Source organism: Somniosus microcephalus, chromosome 14, assembly GCF_052327205.1.
Source record: "Somniosus microcephalus isolate GS21.2 chromosome 14, FLI_Smic_1.0, whole genome shotgun sequence".
Taxonomy (NCBI): Eukaryota; Metazoa; Chordata; class Chondrichthyes; order Squaliformes; family Somniosidae; genus Somniosus; species Somniosus microcephalus.
In genome coordinates, this window is record NC_141000.1 from 109,594,586 (window position 1) to 109,602,920 (window position 8,335).

Genomic DNA, 8,335 nt, shown 5'->3' on the forward strand with positions numbered 1-8,335 from the left:
TCTTGAGAACCCCCTCCAATTATTGACACACTCCCGGGAACCCCCTACTATTACTGACACACTCCTGAGAACACCCTACAATTACTGACACACTCCTGAGAACCTCCTACAATTACTGACACACTCCCGGGAACACCCTACAATTACTGACACACTCCTGGGAACCCCCTGCCATTACTGACACACTCCCGGGAGCCCCCTACAATTACTGACACGCTCCCGGGAACCCCCTACAATTACTGACACACTCCTGAGAACCTCCTACAATTACTGACACACTCCCGGGAACCCCCTCCAATTACTGACACACTCCCGGGAACCCCCTACAATTACTGACACACTCCCGGGAACCCCCTACAATTACTGACACACTCCAGGGAAGCCCCTACAATTACTGACACACTCCCGGGAACCCCCTCCAATTACTGACACACTCCCGGGAACGCCCTACAATTACTGACACACTCCCGGGAACCCCCTACAATTACTGACACACTCCTGGGAACCCCCTACAGTTACTGACACACCCCCGGGAACCCCCTCCAATTACTGACACACTCCCGGGAACCCCCTACAAATACTGACACACTCCCGGGAACCCCCTACAATTACTGACACACTCGCGGGAACCCCCTACATTTACTGACACACTCCCGGGAACCCCCTACAATTACTGACACACTCCCGGGAACCCCCTACAATTACTGACACACTCCCGGGAACACCCTACAAATAATAACACACTCCCGGGAACCCCCTACAAATACTGACACACTCCCGGGAACACCCTACAAATAATAACACACTCCCGGGAACCCCCTACAAATACTGACACACTCCTGGGAACCCCCTACAAATACTGACACACTCCCGGGGACCTCCTACAATTACTGCCACACTCCTGGGAACACTCTACAAATACTGACACACTCCCGGGAACAAACTACAATTACTGCCACACTCCCGGGAACACCCTACAAATACAGACACACGCCCGGGAACCCCCTACAATTACTGACCCACTCCTGGGAACCCCCTACAAATACTGACACACTCCCGGGAATGCCCTACAATACTGACACACTCCCGGGAACCCCCTACAAGTACTGACACACTCCCGGGAACACCCTGCAAATACTGACACACTCCCGGGAACCTCCTACAATTACTGACACACTCCCGGGAACACCCTACAAATACTGACACACTCACGAAAACACCCTACAAATATTGACACACTCCCGAGAACCCCCTACAAATACTGCCACACTCCCGGGAACACCCTACAAATACTGGCACACTCCTGGGAACACCCTACAAATACTGACACACTCCTGGGAACACCCTACAAATACTGACACACTCCCGGGAACACCCTACAAATACTGACACACTCACGAAAACACCCTACAAATACTGACACACTCCCGGGAACCCCCTACAAATACTGACACACTCACGAAAACACCCCACAAATACTGACACACTCCCGGGAACCCCCTACAAATACTGACGCACTCCCGGGAACACCCTACAAATACAGGCACACTCCCGGGAACACCTTACAAATACTGACACACTCCCGAAAACACCCTACAAATACTGACACACTCCCGGGAACACACTACAAATACTGACACACTCCGGGGAACACCCTTCAAATACTGACACACTCCCGGGAACCCCGTACAATTACTGACACACTCCCGGGAACACCCTTCAAATACAGACAAACTCCCAGGAACCCCCTACAATTACTGACACACTCCCGGGAACACCCTACAAATACTGACACAGTCCTGGGAACCCCCTACAAATACTGATGCACTCCCGGGAACCCCGTGCAAATACTGACACACTCCTGGAGAAATGCTCCATTTAGGACTTCTCTCTGTAGTTCCTGCAGATCTTCCACTGAATTTATGGCGTGCGATTGGGAGAACCCCTGCAGATATGCCACCCCATAATATCAGGTTGGAGCTGTTGTTGGTCCTGCTGTTGTGCCTGGTGCTGCTGGTGTTGGGGCTGATTGTGGTCAGATTCTGAAGACCAAGCTGAATCAGTATAAACCACAAGTTGATGGAATAGATGGCAGGTAAAGTTGAGATGACAGAAGCGATCTGTCAGTGGTGAGAGAGATCATTCCAATGAGGTGACACTGGATAGAGAATTTGCTCCAAACGCTTGCAAGCTGCATAAAACTCAATCTGTCTTCCAAATGCAGTAATCAATAAATTCTGCACTTAGAAAGTGAACAGCTGTGAGGTGGGAGCTTTTACAAAACATTTCAAGCTGCCAACTAATCAGCTGATTCAATGGCCATTTAACTCCCGCCTCAGGTTAACAACAACAACAACAACTTGTATTTAAAATAGCGCCTTTAACGTAGTGAAATGTCCGAAGGCGCTTCACAGGAGTATTATAAGACAAAAAATTTGACACCGATTCACATAAGGATAAATTAGGGCAGATGACCAAAAGCTTGGTCAAAGAGGTAGGTTTTAAGGAGCGTCTTAAAGGAGGAAAGAGAGGTGGAGAGGTTTAGGCAGGGAATTTCAGAGCTTGGGGCCCAGGCAACAGAAGGCGCGGCCTCCAAAGGTTGAGCGATTATAATCAGGGATGCTCAAGAGGGCAGAATTGAGGAGCGCAGATATCTTGGGGGTTGTGGGGCTGAAGGAGATTACAGAGATAGGGAGGGGTGGGGCCATGGAGGGATTTGAAAACAAGGATGAGAATTTTGAAATCGAGGCGCTGTGTAATCGGGAGCCAATGTAGGTCAGTGAGCACAGGGATGATGGGTGAACGGGACTTGGTGCAAGGTAGGACACGGGCAGCTGAGTTTTGGATGACCTCAAATTTACGTAGCGCAGAATGTGGGAGGCCAGCCAGGAGTGTGTTGGAATAGTCAAGTCTAGAGGTAACAAAGGCATGGATGAGGGTTCCAGCAGCGGATGAGCTGCGGCAAGGGTGGTGACGGGCGATGTTATGGAGGCGGAAGTAGGCGGTCTTTGTTATGCTGCAGATATGTTGTCGGAAGCTCATTTCAGGCGCGGTCAACGAGCAGCCTAGACCCTGTGGATGAGCAGTTAAAGTTAAAGGTAAGGTTAAAACCATTCTTAAGGGTCTGTCAACAAGCTAATATTTGCTTTAATTGGGTCGCCTGCCTCTGTGGGTCAGGTCCTATCCAAGATCACAGATGCGCCATTGGGGAAAGCACATTGCGGCAGGATGACAGTGGGTTCCCGACCCGCTGTCAAAATAATCATATTTCCCACCTGATCCTCTACCGATCCCATCCGCTGACCCCCTGGAAAATTCCAGCCTTTGATTTGTTATTTCACCTAACTTCCGAAACCATATGGTCATCCTGGTAAGAAAGAAAGGATTAGCTAGAATGTACATGGGGTGGCTTTCCCTAGATAGCAACTATGGAAAATGCTGTTCATGGGTGTCAAGCCTGTCGAGTTCCTGGGGCAGGAGAGGCCCAAGTTGTCCCTATGGGTCCCAGTGGTGCACCACTTACCTCGCTGGGCCTCTACTGGCCCTGGATGCTATTCCCGGCAGGTTTGGTCTGGTGGGAATGGCATCGCTGCTCCCCCCCACTCAGGCCTCAGGTTAAAATAGCAGGGAGGACCCCGCCTGCTTTGGGCTGAAAAAGGAGTGCTGCATGATGCACTTTCTCGGCCTGGTACTCTTCTGCTCTTTTCTCTCCAGCTTCAGAACACAACCCTCTACAGCAGCATGACATTTCCAATTGTCCACATGCCAGCCATCCTTACAACTTCTCTGAGTGAGATTCCAATTGAGTGCAACAAGAGCAAAAACTTGCATTTATATAGCACCTTTAACATAGTAAAAACGTCCCAGGGCGCTTCACAGATGCGTTATCAGACAGAATTTGCCACCGTGCCTCACAAAGAGATATTAGGACAGGTGACCAAAAGCTTGGTCAAAGGGTTAGGTTTGAAGGAGCGTCTTAAAGGAGGAGAGAGAGGTAGAGAGGCTTAGGGAGAGGTTTAGGGAGGGAGTTCCAGGGCTTAGGGCCTTGGCAGCTGAAGGCACGGCCGCCAATGGTGGAGCGATGAAAATCAGGGATGTGCAAGGGGCCAGAATTGGAGGAACGCAGAGGTCTCGGCGGGTTGTAGGGCTGGAGGAGGTTACAGAGATAGGGCGGGGCGGGGCCATGGAGGGATTTGAATAGAAGGATGAGATTTTTAAAATCGAGGCGTTGCCAGATTGGGAGCCAATGTAGGCCAGCGAGCACAGAGGCGCTGAATGAGTGGGATTTGGTGCAAGTTCGGATATGGGCAGCAGAGTTTTGAATGGGCTAATGTTTACGGAGGGTGGAAGATAAGAACATAAGAAATAGGAGCAGGAGTAGGCCAATCGGCCCCTCGAGCCTGCTCCGCCATTCAATAAGATCATGGCTGATCTGATCCTAACTGCCAATCTACTATCACAGAACCATCTCCTGAATCTAACAGAATTAGACACATGAAATAGGAGCAGGATCAGGCTGCACTCCGCTACCCACAGGGTCATGTCCGATCCGAACCTAGACTCATGTCCAAATTCCTGCTCGCTCCCTGTAACCCTTTATTCCCTTTACTTCTAGGAAACTGTCTATTTCTGTTTTAAATTTATGTAATGATGTAGCTTCTACAGCTTTTTGGGGCAGCATATTCCATGGACCTACCACCCTCTCAGTGAAGTAGTTCCTCCTCATCTCAGTTTTGAAAGAGCAGCCCCTTATTCTAAGACTATGCCCCCTAGTTCTAGTTTCACCCATCATCGGGAACATCCTCCCCGCATCCACCCGATCCAACCCCTTCACAATCTTATATGTTTCAGTAAGATCGCCTCTCATTCTTCTGAACTCCAATGAGTAGAGTCCCAATCTACTCAACCTCTCCTCATATGTCCATCCCCTCATCCCCGGGATTAACCGAGTGAACCTTCTTTGTACTGACTCGAGAGCAAGTATGTCTTTTCTTAAGTATGGACACCAAAACTGTATGCAGTATTCCAGGTGCGGTCTCACCAATACCTTGTACAACTGAAGCAATACCTCCTATTTTTATATTCTATCCCCCTAGCAATGAAAGCCAACATTCCATTGGCCTTCTTAATCACTTGCTGCACCTGCATACTAACCTTTTGAGTTTCGTGCACCAGGACCCCCAGATCCCTTTGTACTTCAGTACTTTCCAGTTTCTTGCCATTAAGATAATAACTTGCTCTACGATTTTTCCTGCCAAAGTGCATAACCTCACACTTTCCAGTATTGTATTCCATTTGCCAAATCTCTGCCCACTTACTTAGCCTGTCTATGTCCCCTTGCAGGTTTTTTATGTCCTCCTCACTCACTACTTTCCCTCCCATCTTAGTATCATCTGCAAACTTTGATATGTTACACTCGGTCCCCTCCTCCAAATCGTTAATATAGATTGTAAAGAGTTGGGGACCCAGCACTGACCCCTGTGGAACACCACTAGTTACTGAAGATGGGAGGCCATCAAGGATAGCACTGGAATAGTCGAGTCTGGAAGTGACAAAAGCATGGATGAGGGTTTCAGCAGCAGATAAGCTGAGACGAGTGATGCTAAGGAGGTGGAACTAGGTGATCTTGGTGATGGAGAGGACATGGGGTCAGAAGCTCAGCTCAGGGTCAAATAGGACAGCGAGGTCAGCCTAAGACAGTGGCCAGGGAGGGGGATGGAGTTGGTGCCTAGGGACAGAATATATTAGCAATTTTGTGCTGTAGATCTACGCCAATAGAAATTAGATTGAGACTGCCAAATGCATTTTGTGCAGGGACCTTACTGCCAGCAGACAGAAGCGTCTTCAGGCCAGTGTTCTGAGAATCAGACCCAGGTGTCAGCAATGTGTGCTAACCCACTGTACCATCCAGGCCCCATGACTATCATTTTTGGAATTAGAGCCCCACGTTTTTCTCTCTCAAATAAAGAACTGCAGTAGTATTTTATTTTATTTTCGCTGTGTAAACAACATTTATTGAGACCAGTGCATCGACTGGAAAGGTTTGAGGTTAGCCACAGTAAGCGGGGGTGGGTGCCTCACTCAGAAACAATAAAACCCTGGCATGAGAGGAGGAAGCTATGCCAATGACAGCCTGTGTGCAGAAAGTGCTTACAGGCAGAGGGGAGGGCGGAGGTAGGGTTCCCTTATGGACCTCTCACGCTTACCTCTTGGCAAGGAGTGGCCTTGGCGGCTATTGTGGTGATGAGTCTGTGTCTGGCTGCATCTGACAGGTGTAAATAGTAAGTGGGAGAAGAGAAAAATAAAGGGAAATTGGAGGGCTGTGGGAATGAGTACATTCCCTCTGCCTTGCTTCATTGCTCCAACTTTCAAAAATCTCCTTAAAGTGTCGGGGGTAAACCTGGTCTTTGGCGGTTTAGCCAAATGGACGGTGGCGAACTAGAAGTCCATTTTACACCCTGCCTGATTTCCTTCTCCACAGAAGTCAACGTACGTCATAAGACCGTGATGTGCATATTAAAAGGGGTCCTAACCGCCTGAAACCGGCAAGCGCTTTAGGGCCCCAGCGGTAGGTCCCTTTCAAAATGGCACCGGCCGCGTTGTTGAGGTTAACGGGGCGGTAAGGCTACAGGCTCCAGCTTGAGGCCATTAACGCCCCAGTAACGCTGATTTTGGGGGAGTTAAAATCAACCCCCTCATTTTTCTTCCAATACTTGCTCAGTGTCTGATTTTTCCCTCGGGATTCTCCAACACGTTAAGAGCACTGTAAAAAAAAAGAAAGGACTTGCATTTACATAGCGCCTTTAATGACCTCGAGACGTCCCAAAGTGCTTTACAGCCAACGTGCTCATTTTTGAAGTGGAAACGTGGCAGCCAATTTGCGCACAGCAAGTTCCCACAAACAGCAATGTGATGATGACCTGTTTTAGTGATGTTGGTTGTGGTATAAATATTGGCCAGGACCTATAAGTGTAAGTTGCTACGGTGTAACTTTTTATTATTATTGTTTAATACATATTTTTAACATTCATTTGAACAAACTTATTTTTTTGCTGACAGAAGTTTCTTTGTAAGTCGCGCCCCCCACTCCTATATTCATTGACACATTAATCTTTGAGACACAGCATGTTCAAGAGAAGGCCAATCAAGGGCACCAGTTTACTGCCAGTCTCTTTGTTAATGTACCAATGCAAATATGCTCACCAGGACCAGAGTGCAAGGAGAGGGAAACATTTGTCTTGTTTCCGTGCAGTGAAATATAAAATTTGATTTGAGGCTCTGCTTGTGCTCCCCGTCGCCCCACAACTGGTACTGTCAGTGGCAGTGTGCATCACCCTCACACAACTGCTCCTGGCCACAATAAAGCTTGAGCGATAATCCTTCCCCATTGCGTCCACCCTCAAACATTTCCACTCCACGCACTGCTCTCAAATGACACTGTTTATATAACGAAGCGGGGGAAAGTGCTAAACCAAGCAGTCTTATGGGAGCATAGCATTGCATTGTCTGGTAATGTGCCTTGCAAAATCATATATGCACCAAAGATCTGGAAGTAAAGCCATGACATAGTAACAGATGGGCACTTAAAACATCTGTCTGAAATTCCTCATTCCCCTATGGGTTAACCCATGGGTTAACTACCCCACAGAGAGAGACACTGCAGTGCGGGTTAAGAGTTCTTCCACCAATATCCCGCTATGTGAACAGAGGAGTTCAATTGGTGCGTTGGTTAACTCCTGTTGTTACTGTGCTGCTGATCAATATGAATTTTTCAAGTTTAGGTAAAAATGAAAACAAGATTTTGTTTCTCTACTGAAAAGGTTCTTGTTGCATTAGACTTGGTGTCTCCCATGCTAGACACTTATCTGAATGGTCAGTGTTGACTTGGAGCATGGATTTTTAGGACAGGTTGTTCACTCACTCAAACATGTACACGCTCACACACTCACACACTCAATCAAACACACTGGGCTAGATTTTCTACTCACTGCCCGGGTGTAAACCTAACATTGCAGATTGACTGCCCGTTAAAGAATTGATTTCAATGGAAGTGAAAAGTGGGCGGTTTCTATAACGAGCGACAGATTTACACCCAGCGGACCAGTGACTCTTCAACACAGACACTGAAGCAGTCGCTCATGCACACTTGCTCACACCGCATCTCGTGCAGTCAGTAGTACATCCAGTTCTTGCTAGGGACTGAAGTGTGATTCTTTGTCTGTGCTGATCTCAGCCTGGGCAACTCGAAAGCTGAAAGCATTACATAGAATTTACAGCACAGAAACAGGCCATCCGGTCCAACTGGTCAATGCCAGCGTTAATGCTCCACACGAGC